We start from the raw sequence: 15943 nt of genomic DNA on the forward strand, positions 1-15943 counted from the left end.
GTGATGTCACCAGGGTTGTTCTACATTAAACAGAAACACTTTTATGGAGAAAGTCATCATTTGAACGAATTCATTTTATTTCTTCAACTGCTGCTGGTGAAGACCAGCTTTAAAATTAAAGGGTTCCCATATGGTATGCAGCCACAGCCTGACCAGCCGTTCCTGATCAACCATGAAATTGGATTGCTTGCTTGAGTATTTAAGCCACTTGCCGAGCACCCTATAGTCAATAGCGATACCATGCTATGTCATTCTGAGCGAGTTGTTCATGCTCCGTCGTCCTCAGCGAGTGGTTCATGCTCCGTCATCTTGAGCGAGTGGTTCGTGCTCCATCATCCTGAGCGAGTGGTTCATGCTCCATCATCCTGAGCGAGTGGTTCATGCTCCATCATCCTGAGCGAGTGGTTCGTGCCCCATCATCCTGAGCAAGTGGTTCGTGCACCGTCGTCCTGAGCGAGTGGTTCGTGCACAGTCGTCCTGAGCGAGTCGTTCGTGCACCGTCGTCCTGAGCGAGTGGTTCGTGCACCGTCGTCCTGAGCGAGTGGTTCGTGCACCGTCGTCCTGAGCGAGTGGTTCGTGCACCGTCGTCCTGAGCGAGTGGTTCGTGCACCGTCGTCCTGAGCGAGTGGTTCGTGCACCGTCGTCCTGAGCGAGTGGTTCGTGCACCGTCGTCCTGAGCGAGTGGTTCGTGCACCGTCATCCTGAGCGAGTGGTTCGTGCACCGTCGTCCTGAGCGAGTGGTTCGTGCACCGTCGTCCTGAGCAAGTGGTTCGTGCACCGTCGTCCTGAGGGAGTGGTTCGTGCACCGTCGTCCTGAGCGAGTGGTTCGTGCACCGTCGTCCTGAGCGAGTGGTTCGTGCAGCGTCGTCCTGAGCGAGTGGTTCGTGCAGCGTCGTCCTGAGCGAGTGGTTCGTGCACCGTCGTCCTGAGCGAGTGGTTCGTGCACCGTCGTCCTGAGCGAGTGGTTCGTGCACCGTCGTCCTGAGCGAGTGGTTCGTGCACCTTCGTCCTGAGCGAGTGGTCCGTGCACCGTCGTCCTGAGCGAGTGTTCCGTGCACCGTCGTCCTGAGCGAGTGGTCCGTGCACCGTCGTCCTGAGCGAGTGGTTCGTGCACCGTCGTCCTGAGCGAGTGGTTCGTGCACCGTCGTCCTGAGCGAGTGGTTCGTGCACCGTCGTCCTGAGCGAGTGGTTCGTGCACCGTCGTCCTGAGCGAGTGGTTCGTGCACCGTCGTCCTGAGCGAGTGGTCCGTGCACCGTCGTCCTGAGCGAGTGGTTCGTGCACCGTCGTCCTGAGCGAGTGGTCCGTGCACCGTCGTCCTGAGCGAGTGGTCCGTGCACCGTCGTCCTGAGCGAGTGGTTCGTGCACCGTCGTCCTGAGCGAGTGGTTCATGCTCCCTCGTCCTGAGCGAGTGGTTCGTGCTCCGTCGTCCTGAGCGAGTGGTTCGTGCTCCGTCGTCCTGAGCGAGTGGTTCGTGCTCCGTCGTCCTGAGCGAGTGGTTCGTGCTCCGTTGTCCTGAGGGAGTGGTTCATGCTCCCTCATCCTAAGCGAGTGGTTCGTGCTCCGTCGTCCTGAGCGAGTGGTTCGTGCTCCGTCGTCCTGAGCGAGTAGTTCGTGCTTCGTCGTCCTGAGTGAGTGGTTCATGCTCCCTCATCCTAAGCGAGTGGTTCGTGCTCCTTCGTCCTGAGGGAATGGTTCATGCCTCGTCATCCTGAGGGAGTGGTTCGTGCCTCGTCATCCTGAGGGAGTAGTTCGTGCTCCGTCGTCCTGAGCGAGTGGTTCGTGCACCGTCGTCCTGAGTGAGTGGTTCGTGCACCGTCGTCCTGAGCGAGTGGTTCGTGCAGCATCGTCCTGAGCGAGTGGTTCGTGCAGCGTCGTCCTGAGCGAGTGGTTCGTGCACCGTCGTCCTGAGCGAGTGGTTCGTGCACCATCGTCCTGAGCGAGTGGTCCGTGCACCGTCGTCCTGAGCGAGTGGTTCATGCTCCGTCGTCCTGAGCGAGTGGTTCATGCTCCGTCGTCCTGAGCGAGTGGTTCGTGCTCCGTCGTCCTGAGCGAGTGGTTCGTGCTCCGTCGTCCTGAGGGAGTGGTTCGTGCCTCGTCATCCTGAGGGAGTAGTTCGTGCTCCGTCGTCCTGAGCGAGTGGTTCGTGCTTCGTCGTCCTGAGTGAGTGGTTCATGCTCCCTCATCCTAAGCGAGTGGTTCGTGCTCCTTCGTCCTGAGGGAATGGTTCATGCCTCATCATCCTGAGGGAGTAGTTCGTGCTCCGTCGTCCTGAGCGAGTGGTTCGTGCTTCGTCGTCCTGAGTGAGTGGTCCGTGCTCTGTCATTCTGAGCGAGTTGTTGTGAAATAACACCCAATTTCCGAGCCGTTTGCCGTATTAATGCGTCTTCTAAATTCCCGAGCCAATTTTTTTTGCATCCATCATACGCAGCTGTTTATAAAGATGAATCTTTGTGAACATCTCCCTGAAACGTCGAGATTAATGTTTTGTTGTTTTTTGGCAAAAGCTACTCAAGGTTTTTAGGTTGTATACAGTACGTACTGTAGTTGGTAATAACACTGACTCAAACCTATCGATTTTCGAGAAATATCGGCCGATATTGGCCACACACTAATATGTGTATGTGTGCGTGCGTGCGTGCATGCGTTGTTCATAAAGCATAACATTCTCTCTGCTAACTCCACGAACCCCACTCCCCTCTCTCTTTATCCCATCCTTGTTCATACCCCTCCCAATACAGTGCAGCACCCGCCTCCCACATAACTCTCCTCTCTCTGTCTCTCTCTCCCTCTCGACATATCCGGATGGTGGTTGGATCCAGACAGGGGTTTGTCTCCGGACGTGTCTGAGGAGTGTTCGCCTCCGGACAGCTTGGCTCTGGATGTGTCTGGGTGGTGTTTTTCTCCAGACGGGTCGGGGCGGTGTTTCTCTCTCAGCCTTGTTTATAGTATGACCGGTAGAAAATGGATTTCAGACATTATTTTGTTTCCATCTTCATTGTTATTCAATGCAGAATCATTTTGATGAGACGGTATGAATTTTAATGAACACTCCACCGCATGTCTGCCTTCCCTTCCTCTTATCTCACACTGTCTTCCCTTCCCCCACCCCTCCTAGCTTCCACACCCCTCCTCACTCCCACACCCATCTTCGTTCCCACACCCCTCCTCGCTCCCCCCTCCCTCCTCTGTTTTGCCCTCTACCTCCTCACTCTCCCCCATTTCTCTCTCGCTCTTCCCCTCTTTTTCAGATCGTTTGGAGAATCGGATCTCATGGTCTAAATAAGTGTCCAAATCTGGATTGAAATCTGAAGATTTCAACAAATTAGTGTTTTTTTTTTATCATGAAGTGTTTTTATTTATGCAAAGCATTCAGCTTAATTTTTTCTTCTGTTCAGTCAATGATCTTGAATGAAGAAAAGATTAAGGAATGTGCAGAAAGTGTAACTTCATGAGCGCAACACCGTGCTCTATAACCTGCTTTTGCAAGCTATGTCAATACAACCCACAGGGGTCCTTTTTTTTCAGCAATTACATACGCAGCTTGCTTTTTCAGTTTTGTGCAATCTGCTTTCATACCAAAATATTAACATAAATATACTAATCGTTGCTGCAACATATTAAGAGTCAGCAGTTGCTGAAAATTAAGCGATACGTAGACAGCACACACGGACGTGGTACAAATGTGTCTCCGTTGAGTGTGTGTGCATGCCTGTGTGTTTGGTTACGTGTATATGGTAGTTCGTGCTCCGTCTTCCGCAATATAACGCAGGCTCTCCTTTAATATCTCCATCAGATTTCACAGGTGCGCAATATAAACTCGAACTCGCACCCAGGCCCTTGGTTCGTGGCGCTGTGAAGGAGGTTATGCGGTCGTCTCGGAAACCATGTGTTTCTGCATGTGGGGAGCAGATGTGCTACAGTGCTGAAGCCGAGTGGAGAGGGACATGTTGCAGCATCAAAGCCATGTGGGACGTGCCACTGTGCAGTGCGGGTGTGCGGAAATCCATGCATGTGTGAGAGTGAAAGGATAAGTATATCGCCGGTTTGCATCCACTGTTTGCGTGGATCATGAGGTTTTTGTTTTTTTACACTTTCCTCACTCATATCATGGAATGCCATTTCATCATACCTGTGAATCGCTGGATACATTGCAATGCTTATAAACACCCAGAGCCACCAGCATTTGTGGCTTCATTTCATTTCTGCACATGCCATAACATCAATCTCTTAACGTGAGTCGAATTTCAAAATGTAACCTCTGGAAATGAACTTGTCAGCAGTTCCGACGGCTAAAACCAGGGGCAAATCCAGGAATTGGGTAGGGGTGTTTCCAAATAACAGAAAATTATAAATTTTCCAAATAATTTCCAAATAAATTACTGTGAGCTGTTAGTGGTTTATTGGTTATTAGGTACTGTGTGATACAGTTTTTCTGAGGCTTCTGGCCTTTTTTGTGGCACACTTTTGTGGGAGGAGGTCTGGGTGACCAGGGAACCCCTGGGTTTGCCACTGTAATGGTAAATATTTTTTTGTTGGGAGGGGGGGTTCCGGGCAACCAGGAAACCCCCCTGGATTTGCCACTGAAAACAGTGTTCATTTGTCCAATTTGGACATTGCTTGACATTCCAGGCATCTCCGGTGCATGGTGTTTATATGACTGATCAATCATCGCTACTCCCTTCTCAAGCTAGCCATTCCTTAAGCCGCTGTCACACCTTGACGTTTTAGCCAGCGTATGGCAACGTATCAAAATATATATAAAACGCTGGCGTACGCTGAGCTATTGATGTTTTTTTTTCCAGTTTTTGGCGTATTCGTAACGAGTTGGACGTATGCATAACGAATTAGTAACGTACACAGAACGTTTCGATAACTTATAGATAACTTATACCAACGAATGCTTAGTGTGTTGTCGGCGTTCACAACCTATGCCCAACGATAGTCTAACTTATGCATAGCGTGTGGCAGTGTATCGCCGACGATCACGTGGTGTAGTCTATTAAAAGGCTGCCGCTCGACGATTCAAATTATAACCGCACTAGACATCGAAGTGTCAAGCTGCTGTCACACCTTGACGTTTTAGCCAGCGTATGCCGACCTATGAAAAATTTGCCGAATACGCTGGCACACGTCGAATACGTTATGGGTAAGTTTTGTATACATTAAGAGCACGCTGAAGCACGCTGGCATACGTCGTAGTACGCAGAGTACGTCGACAAATTTTAAGCATGCTGAAAATTTTTCGACGTATGCCAGCATATGACTCACACGTTCCGCATACGCTGGCCATAAGTTGTAGTCACGTTATGCGATCGTTGACACACGTCGACACACGTTACTTGTAAGTTACTCATAAGTCGAAACACGTCGAGGTAATGTTTAGCGTACCCGAAACTTATTTCTAACCTATGAGTAACGTACTTTGAACCTATGAGTAACGTGCTTTGAACCTATGTGTAACGTATCTCTAACGCATATTGACGTATGTAGATGTATTTGACGTCTTCCGGACGGCTACAGAACTCACTGAACGTGTTACTAACTTACAGCTACCGTATAATGGCGTATTGGCAGCGTTTAGGGGAATTGGTATATAAAAATGGGGTTCACACAGGAGGAACCCGTCAGTGTTCCAGACTCCATGGTTTTTTTTTTTCTTCGGCATGACGGTGATTTTGACACTTCGATTTCTAGTGTGGTTATGATTTAAATCGTTGAGCGGCAGCCTATTAATTATATTATAACCGCAGTAGAAATCAAAGTGTCAACATCACCGTCATACCGAAGAAAGAAAAAAAAAACATGGAGTCTGGAACACTGACACTAAACATTACCTCGACGTGTTTTGACTTATGAGTAACTTACAAGTAACGTGTGTTGACGTGTGTCAACGATCGCGTAACGTGCCTACAACTTATGGTCAGCGTATGCGGAACGTGTGAGTCATACACTGGCATACGTCCAAAAATTTTGAGCATGTTAAAATATGTCGACGAGCTCGGCGTACTACGCCGTATGCCAGCGTGCTCTTAACGTATACAAAACTTACCCATAACGTATTCGAGGTGTGCTAGCGTTTTCGACAAATTTTTCATACGTCGGCATACGCTGGCTAAATCGTCAAGGTGTGACAGCAGCTTTATCAACCGTTTCATTGGAGTGCTTGCTCAAGTGCTTAAGCCCCTTGGGAAGGTTTCTTGTTCGTTTCAAGGCCATGGCCATATATGGCAACAGTATTCACACTGTCATTGAATATATCGATTGACTTGAGCAAAGTTCAGGCTCTGCTTGCCTGCGTTTGGTCCTGCATTGTTGTGTGTGCGGTCTCTCGGGAGGTGGCTCTCTCGCTGAAAATGTGTATTTTTATTTTGACGTCTCCCCTTTTTGTGCGATCTTCTTTTATTGTATGACCCATCACTTCAACATATATATATATATATATATATATATATATATATATATATATATATATATATATATATATATATATATATATATATATATATATATATATATATATATATATATATATATATATATACATATATACATATATACATATACATATACATATACATATATATATACACCTGGTGTTGGCTCAATGGTTAGGGTGGTGGCTTGGAATCCTCTGATCCTGAGTTCAAACCCCACTCTACTGTTGAATTCATACCAGGTGGGGTTGACTCTGCCTGTCATCCTTCCGAGGTCGGCAAAATGAGTGCCAGCATGCTGGTATCCTGTGTCGGAGTGGCGACCCGTCCAGGATTGTGTCCAATAGCCAAGGAGACTGCTTAGGCAGCACCAACGCTCTGCATGGAGTATGGTCAGAGTATATATATATATATATATATATATATATATATATATATATATATGAAATGTTTTGTTTTGTTGGAATGCTCGCTTGAGTGCTTAAGCCACTTGGCGACAACAAGCTTCCATGGCAATACTGCAGCTCATTTCTGAATGGGGGCATCTCTGGAGTTAGGAAGGCAAAATAAATTAGATGATTACAATAAGTAAAAAATGTTTTCAGTTGTTTCCAAGCAATGAATTGCCATGTCATGGCAGGTTAGCCGAGAGGTACGCACTCATGCTTGCTCAAAGTTGTCTCGCTTAGGTTAGAATCCCGACCCAACTCTAAACTGTCACCTCAGTGTTTCACAGACAGGGTGTTTCATCAACGTGTGTGCCGTCTCTCAGGGGGACATTGAACTGGGTGTCACCTGCCAGAATCCCCCCTCCCCTCTCCCCCTCTTCTCTCTCTTTGTGTCTCTCTGTGTGTCTCTGTGTGTGTCTCTCTCTCTCTCTCTCTCTCTCTCTCTCTCTCTCTCTCTCTCTCTCTCTCTCTCTCTCTCTCTCTCTCTCTCTCTCTCTCTCTCTCTCTCTCTCTCTCTCTCTCTCTCTCTCTCTCTCTCTACCACTCCCACTCCCACTCCCACTCCCACTCCAACCTTCTCCCTCCCCCCCATTTTCCTCTCCCCTTCCTCTCTCTCCCACACATCTCGCTCCTGCACCCCTCCCCCTCAGATAAGGGGACTGTTAAGGACTGATGGTTCAGTTTTGAATATAAAACAGCGTCCCCAGAGTGCAGCATGTATGAATCGTATTTGGAGTGAGCCGACTGGAGGGGTGCAAAGGTTGCATGCACGAGCATGCATGCAGGCTTTTGCCAGGTAGACAGCATGACTGATAAATTCTCCCACTCGATTTTATGTCGAAACGTGTTAAAAAGAAAATGTTGCTGTTTGGGCGTGTTTTATCACTCCTCCCCCTCCCCTCAGGCTTACTTCCTCCCAAACCCCTCCCCCCTCCTCACACCCAATCCTTCTCTCTCTCTCTCTCTCTCTCTCTCTCTCTCTCTCTCTCTCTCTCTCTCTCTCTCTCTCTCTCTACCTCTCTCTCTCTCTCTCTCTCTCTCTCTCTCTCTCTCTCTCTCTCTCTCTCTCTCTCTCTCTCTCTCTCTCTCTCTCTCTCTCTCTCTCTCTCTCTCTCTCTCTCTCTCTCTCTCTCTCTCTCTCTCTCTCTCTCTCTCTCTCTCTCTCTCTCTCTCTCTCTCTCTCTCTCTCTCTCTCTCTCTCTCTCTCTCTCTCTCTCTCTCTCTCTCTCTCTCTCTCTCTCTCTCTCTCTCTCTCTCTCTCTCTCTCTCTCTCTCTCTCTCTCTCTCTCTCTCTCTCTCTCTCTCTCTCTCTCTCTCTCTCTCTCTCTCTCTCTCTCTCTCTCTCTCTCTCTCTCTCTCTCTCTCTCTCTCTCTCTCTCTCTCTCTCTCTCTCTCTCTCTCTCTCTCTCTCCCCCTCCTCTCTCTCCCTCCACCTTTCATATCTCCATCAGCGAAGCGACGAGTTATTTTTTCTCATGAACAATAAAACTAAATTATCGAAAGAAATGTTTTGGAACTTTGTTTCATTCGTAACCAGAAAATACCACCTGTCACTTCACTGACGGGAACACTGATGAGGGGGCAGGAGAGAAGGGAGATAGAGAGTTGTGGTGGGAGAGTGAGAAGATAGATGGGAGGGGGAAACTGAGAGGAGGGAGGGAGAGGGAGGAAGGGGTGTGGGGGAATGGAAGACAGTGTGAGGTGAGAGGAAGGGAATGCAGTTGTGTGGTGGAATGTCAATTATGACTCATACTATCCCATCAAAATGATTCTGCACAGAATAACAGTGAATATGGAAACAAAATAATATCTGAAATCCATTTTCTACTGGTCATACTATAAATACCAGCCAGAGACAAACTCTCGTCCGGACGCAAACTCCCGTCTGGACGCGTCCAGAGACTAACTCCCGTCCAGATATAAACAACGCCCGGACGTGTCCGGAGACAAACACTGCCTTGACGCATCCGGAGCCAAGCTGTCCCGAGACAAACACCACGCGGACACGTCTGGAGACAAACTCCCGTCTGGACATGTTCAAAGACAAAAACTGCCAGGATGCGTCGGGAACCAAGCAGTCCTGAAACAAACACCGCCCCGACACGTCCGGAGACAAACTCCACCCGGACATAACCACCATCTAGACACGTATGCATATAACCACCGTCTAGACATAACGACCATCCGGATACGTCCAGCGACAGAGAGACAGAGAAGGATGGGGGGGGGGTGGGGGAGTTTTCAGAGAGAATTTGTTCTGCTTTGTGAACAACACGCACACGCGCGCACACACACGCACACACACGCGCACACACGCACACACGCGCACACACGCGCACACACGCGCACACACGCGCACACATGCACACACACGCACACGCACACACACGCACACACACGCACACACACGCACACACACGCACACACACACACACACAGACATTTATTAATATAGATGTTGCTTCATAGTAGCCATGTCGGTGTAGTTTGCGTGTCTTGAACGACGACTTATTTTTCCCTCGTCATGAAAAGCAATGGATATCTTGCATTGTATTTTCAGTTCTGTTGTACATTATTTGTTATGACAACCAAATCCTCCTTGAGGAACTGGTGTTTGAAGTGTGGGGAGACTCTCCCTGGTTGCTGTGTGTACTGCAGTATCGTTACAGGTTGGAGTTTTTTAAAAAATATTCAGGTCTCTTCCTGTACTGTGGGAAATATATTGTTGCGAATTCGCGCCCGCCGGCGTGCGAACGGCCGCGTAACTCGAATCGCGGCACGTCGCCCACCGGACGGACAATTCTGTCGTGACCCTCTCGGACCAACGCCGAGAGCTAGTCACGGGTGGGCCTTTCGACCTCACCACAATCTTGCCAATCGGCCACCCACGTAGGATAGGGTTGTTCGCCAAACTCGACCTACCTAAGTACCCACGCGGATGGTAAACCGGGCGATCGTTCCTCGCCGCAGGTCAACTCCGGACACGAGCCGCTTGGGCGGCCCGTTCCGTACTATCGGGATAACCGAGCGGTGTTATCGTGGATCTGGACGGTTCAGATTAATTACCGGGATGTTACAACCACGACAAACCCCTTACGTGACGCAAGATGGAGGGTCAATAAAGAAAAGACGAAACGAAGCGGGCACAGTTCAACAAGCAAGCATTCTATTCATAGCCACAGACACAAAGCACGTATATACAGCCATACAATAATCAAAATGCACATATAACAGCCAAAACAAAAGTAACAATGCAGAGCTACAACCGAATACGCGTACACACGGCAACACTTAAACAGTTCTACTTTACGAGACACAGCGCCACAAGATCCATACAAAAACCCCGAAAAGAAAATGGTGACTTCCCTTTGGGCCGTCGAGTCCCTCTCCCACGTCCGTCGGCGTGGTCGCGCCTGGCCGCGACTCCGATCCATCGCGTGGTAGGTGAGTCCTCTCCGACGTTCCTCGCGCCGGCACGTGTTGGCCGCTCGACGCCACGGACGGGGTTTCCGGCGCTATCTCAGCGCGGATAGAAAGGGAGGGGGGGGAAACGTTGTTGCTCGAGGTCGTGGTGTGGGGAATGGCAGACGCTCCGTCCCGCTAGCTGGGTCTCGGGACCGCACCACAGAAGACCAGGCCAGCGGCCACCACGCAGAGGAGACGAAGAGAAAGAGTGAGCTGGAAGAGAGAGAAGAAGACGAAGTGAGCAAGAGCCAGAGAGACAGCGCTCCGCCCGTGTCCGACTTTTATAGTCTTGGGCTCCGCCCTTCACTCCTCCCCCGTTTTCGGCTCCACCCTCTTTCGAGAGGGTTCTTGAAGAGGGGCGTTCCCTCTCCCCGACCACCTCACGCTGGTCATCCACCAATCGGCAGCGAGTTGCCCTCCCCTCTTCCTTCACACCAAGCGCGGGGAAAAATGGCGGGAAAAACATGCGGGAAAACCCGCGCGTCCTCGCAGCTCCTTCCTTAGCGCCCTTGTTTGCCGTCCGGAAGCGGACGTAGTGGCGAAGATGTAGTAGCATAGATGGTGGAGGTGGCGTGGTTGCAGTGTGGTTGGCGCTGTGATGGGGATGGCATGGTTGTTGAAATGTTGTGTGTTTGAAATAAAAGATAGAAAAAGAAAAACGCCTAACTCAAAGCGTCGCAGCCCAGATGGATCACGTAAATTCCCTCTATATAATGGGTTTGGGCTAACTACACATGCACCTATGAAGATATCTCACCTGAGGGTCCTTTATGGTGTAATGCGAATTTCCACAGCCGTGACAATATCATCGCATTTGACGGAATGTCAATGAAATATGATTTTTAAGCGGTGAAGCAGCTTCAATATTTGGCCAATCCTGCCGGGGGGGGGGAGATTAGGGCCATTCAAACACTCCCACTGTGGCCCGTCATTCACCCAGCCGTGGCTCCCAACACCAAACCTCAACTTTGAGGCTCCAGCCACCCTATATCATTTTTATAATGTCACAATTTTGTCGCATTCTGCTTTCTTGCGGATACATTTAGATACACCCATGTCTTCGGATATACACTGGTGATAAAGGGAATAAATCATTGTTGCTTGTTGTTCCAACACAATGGACATTGAAACGATGGAGCTCACCAACGTATTGAATAAATCTTTCGCATTGGTTGTCAGATGCTGCTGGGTGGTGAAATGACATTGGAACCCATGTTTATGTGCATTGATGCACTGCTCATTGAAACCCATCAGGTGGAAGTGGTCATGGCAGACGTGGCAATGTATGGGCAAGAACTGGTGGAAGGGTCATGCAGATCAATATCCCTGCGCAGAAACATGCCCAGCTTGCTGCCCTGGCCAGCCAAGGATGTGCCCGAGAGTTTCTGGGGCGCGATGCTACATCCGACGAGATCAACAGCCTGCATGATGATGTTACCGACAAGCTTTATTGCCAGTGTTTCACCATCCTGTTTCACCAGTAAGGGACAAACGGGCCATACTTGGAACCCCACTTCTCAAGTTTGTTCGACCACGTGGGCAACAACAATGTCGCAATGATGGGAGCAAAAAATGACTACACCTACGATATTGTCTCAAGTTCCACAAATACGTAAAAACGTAAAAAAACATATGTGGCTGTTCCAGTGGTCATTCGGTCGATGTCACGCAAGCAATAACATGTTACTGTGCAACTTTTCCAGCACCCCCAGTTATTTTTTTCATAATTGAAGCACTGCCTCATTTCGGCCCTGCTGAATGTGTGCGTCTTTTGTCGCCTCATCAATTTCCAAGGCACTATGCGCCTTTTGTGCCCCTGCATGGATGTGGCCCTTCATCCGGTTGTACTTTTCCATCTCGCCAAGGATCGGTCAGAATTGCTCCTCAGAAATCTTGCCATCTAGCAGTGTGGTCGACACATGGTCTGAGTTTGCGTTGAGCTTTGCCTCGGCGAGTACATGAACCTCGTCGTGTGTTTTGGCCTTGATGGAGGGGCGACGGCTGACATATTTGCCAGCCCCCACCGAGGAGCCTGCAGGCCAGGGCAGCTGCGATTGGGGCTGCGATGATAGTGGTGAGCATGCCAATGCCCCCAATTCCCAATCCCACACCAGCAGCCACCAAGGATGTATCCACTCCACCAACAGCATTAACACCACGGCGGTACTTTTTGCATAGAGTGGACCTCGTGTCCCACTCCTCGTCAAGTCGCTGCTTGAGATCGGTAATAATAATCTGGAGCCTTTTCGACCGCTGTTCCGTCAGCTCTTTGAGCAGCGGAGACCCAGGCAGCTATGGGTAGATGCTTGCATACATTGCAGGTGCTGTGGACTGCTTTATCTTTGTGGAGCATCAATACCTCCAAGTCGAGTTCAATTCAGAGTGAAACAACAACACAAGTGGCATCAGGGCAATTTCTAACTGGAAGTTGACACCATCTCCAAGAGAAAGCTCCGGGGGCTTGGCAAAGGTTGCAGTGCTAGATACCTCTTTGATGGGGCTTTGTCACGCCATCGTTTTTTGCTTGTATTGTGTTGATAATCACAATAATTTTAGCTCGATTAGCTGCCCAAACCGTGTTACAACTGGTCTGACCCTCGACCAAACATTCTTCTTTCCCACTTACAGCCAGTTCCATGCAAAGTGCTCTGCCTGACACCATCATGGTGGATTGCATGATTCTGCCAGAATAACCATGCTTCAGACCTGAAGAACTATCCCCAATGGACCACTCAAATAAACCATCAGTTAATCATCCATTTTGTTCTGCATAGTTGGTGATAACTGGCTTATGGGTGTTCACCATATTTTTTCAAGGCCACACCATCCTCCACCATATTTGCCAAGGTAGATTGCAAAATGCTCATCCCAGCTTCTACATATGTCTTTTTTTTGCATATTCAGAGGTCTTGCTCACCACGTCCGAGTCGGGACAACAGCAGTAATCGGGCTGTAAATATAATCATTGTATTTGCAGAACAACAGAGAACCAAAAGTCATTGTTGTCTAAAAGCCGTCCACTATTATGGATATATACTTTCAATACATCAATTGTTCCACAATGCAGTTGTCAGTGTTGAGGTGGGGAAAACTCATGGCATTCGTCTATCCAAAGGAATGAATGCCCACACCAACGAGCGAGCCTGAAGAGGGGTGGGAACCCCATGTAAGGAATTGTGTGTGGTGCTTATCTGATCAAGATTCACATGAAGTGTTTTGGTGAAGGCAAAGTATCCAGGTCAGTCTCCAGTGCATATGCCCTCGGTAAGCCAATCTGCGTCATCGAGGCCAAGTAGACCAGCTGTCAACTGCAACTCGTACGGACTCTTCAACATCAGTGTGATGAGCCCATTAGCCTTGCTTATATTGAGATTTTTTTTTCTATACCACGTTGAGGCTTCCATGAATGAGAGCTAACACATAGACCGTATAAAAAAAGGAAGCAGGAGACAAGAGGGGTGGGAGAGGGTCGCAGGGAACAGTCGGTGGCAGTATTAATTCAACAGCCGAGGGAGATTTGAGCAACGGGATCCCAGGATCCCAAACCCAGCATCCTAACCATGAAGCCAACACCAGTCATGCACCTTGTCTCCTGTATCAATATGGAAGATAATGTTCGCAATGCCACTGACTCTGACAGTCTGGGACCATTTGTCATCTTCCAGAGAGGGAAGTGCAAGAAGAGCAGAGCAGGTTTTTAGGACAGGTGAGTTGATGCCGTCCGAGCCAGTTGCAGTGCCGTCACGGGCCATGCCAGTGTCTATCTATAATTCCAGCAATCTCTGTGTGTCTGTTTGTGACCGCTGTTTCTCGACAACCACTGGTCCGATCAAAACTTGCCAGGTATATTGCTGGGGACTTGAGTATGTGCGTTTTCAAGGTTTGATATTAATCGGACAAGTGGTTCCCAAGTTATGGCCATTTATTTACCAAACCAATGACAGGACACGGTGCTATGACATCACAAATGACGTCACAATCCTTTTTTTTTGCACGTACGGCCACACACGTACGGGCACACACTAGTGCATCTAGAGTGCCAATGTTGTCAACCTTCTATATCATAAGAACCTCCAAATTGCCTTCAGGTAGTTGTTCCTCATTTTCTCCAGTGTCAATGAGGAGCGTTTTGCCCAGTCGACGTCACCTTCAGCAGACCAACACCGAATGGTTTGGGCGTTTGCAATAGGAACAGGCAGAGCCTACAGCAGGACATTTCTTTTGGTTCCACAAATGCTGCTCATCCTTGCCACATCCACCACATCTATCTATAATTCCAGCAATCTCTGTGTGTCTGTGTGTCTGTGTGTGTGTGTCTGTGTCTGTGACCGCTGTTTCTTGACAACCACTGGTCCGATCTAATTGAAACTTGCCAGGTTTTTTGCTGGGGCCCTGAGGATGTGCCTTTTCAAGGTTTGATATTAATCGGACAAGTGCTTCCCAAGTTATGGCCATTTATTTACCAAACCAATAACAAGACACGTTGTTGCGTGGGCGTAGCCGATGGGGAAGGGAAGCTCAGCCGCGTTCCCTATTACGGGTTACAACGTACGGACTTCCGGATAATGATGACTTTGTGTATTGTAATAATTTCTCGATTTCTTATGCGCATTTATAGATAAACACAACGCCCCAAGTTATGATCGTTTTCATATGAGACGGTGCATAAATTTCGGTAACATCAGAGTGCTGGTATGCTCTGAACCAGGAAGTAAATTTTTTTCTCTTCTCTTCTCTTTTTGTTTTTCCTTGCGACGACATTGCGAAAAGGCAAAATACGTTGGCGCTAATTGAATAATTGGCCATTAAAACTAAATTGCGAATCATCATAACTGCGAATAATATGCGAATTTCTGCACCACGCAGGTACGGGTACGCGAGAGCGAAGAAACGGCCTGTGTGGTTGTTGTTTGTTGCTCGCGGTTTGAATATTTATTTATTTATTTATTTATTTATTTTTATTTTTTACGGGCACATACTAGTGTATCCATAATTCCAGCAATCTGTGTGTGTGTCTGTGTGTGTGTCTGTCTGTCTGTATGTCTGTCTGTCTGTCTGTGGCCGCTGTTTCTCGACGACCGCTGGTCCGATCTAATTGAAACTTGCCAGGTATATTTCTGGGGACCTGCAGATGTGCCTTTTTAAGGTTTGATATTAATCGGACAAGCGGTTCCCAAGTTACGGCCATTTATTTATTAACCAATGACAGGACACGTTGCTGTGACCTCACGATTGACGTCGCAATTTTTTTTTTTTTTTTTTGCACGTACGGCCACGCACTCGTGCATTAATAGCTGGCAAGCTGCGATGACGAGGCACAAGGCTTGAGATGCGATTTGCTCTGAGCCGTGATGGCTGACGCTCCGAGTTTGTAGTTATCTTCATTCCGCACGGAGCGGATTTGCTTGCGAGAAAACTCAAACTGTCGTCCACAGAGCCTTTGCCGGTGACAATCCTTCACTTTGATCCAGTTACCTTTCCTGCACCAAGAATTCAAATCCTCGGGAACGGCCATAACCTCGTCCGTCCCCCCTTCAACACGTCCCCCCCCCTTAAACACGTCCCCCCCCTTCAACACGTCCCCCTTCAACACG

This window comes from Eptatretus burgeri, chromosome 4 (assembly GCF_056783735.1).
Source record: "Eptatretus burgeri isolate ZD-2024b chromosome 4, Ebu_testis_v1, whole genome shotgun sequence".
Lineage (NCBI taxonomy): Eukaryota > Metazoa > Chordata > Myxini > Myxiniformes > Myxinidae > Eptatretus > Eptatretus burgeri.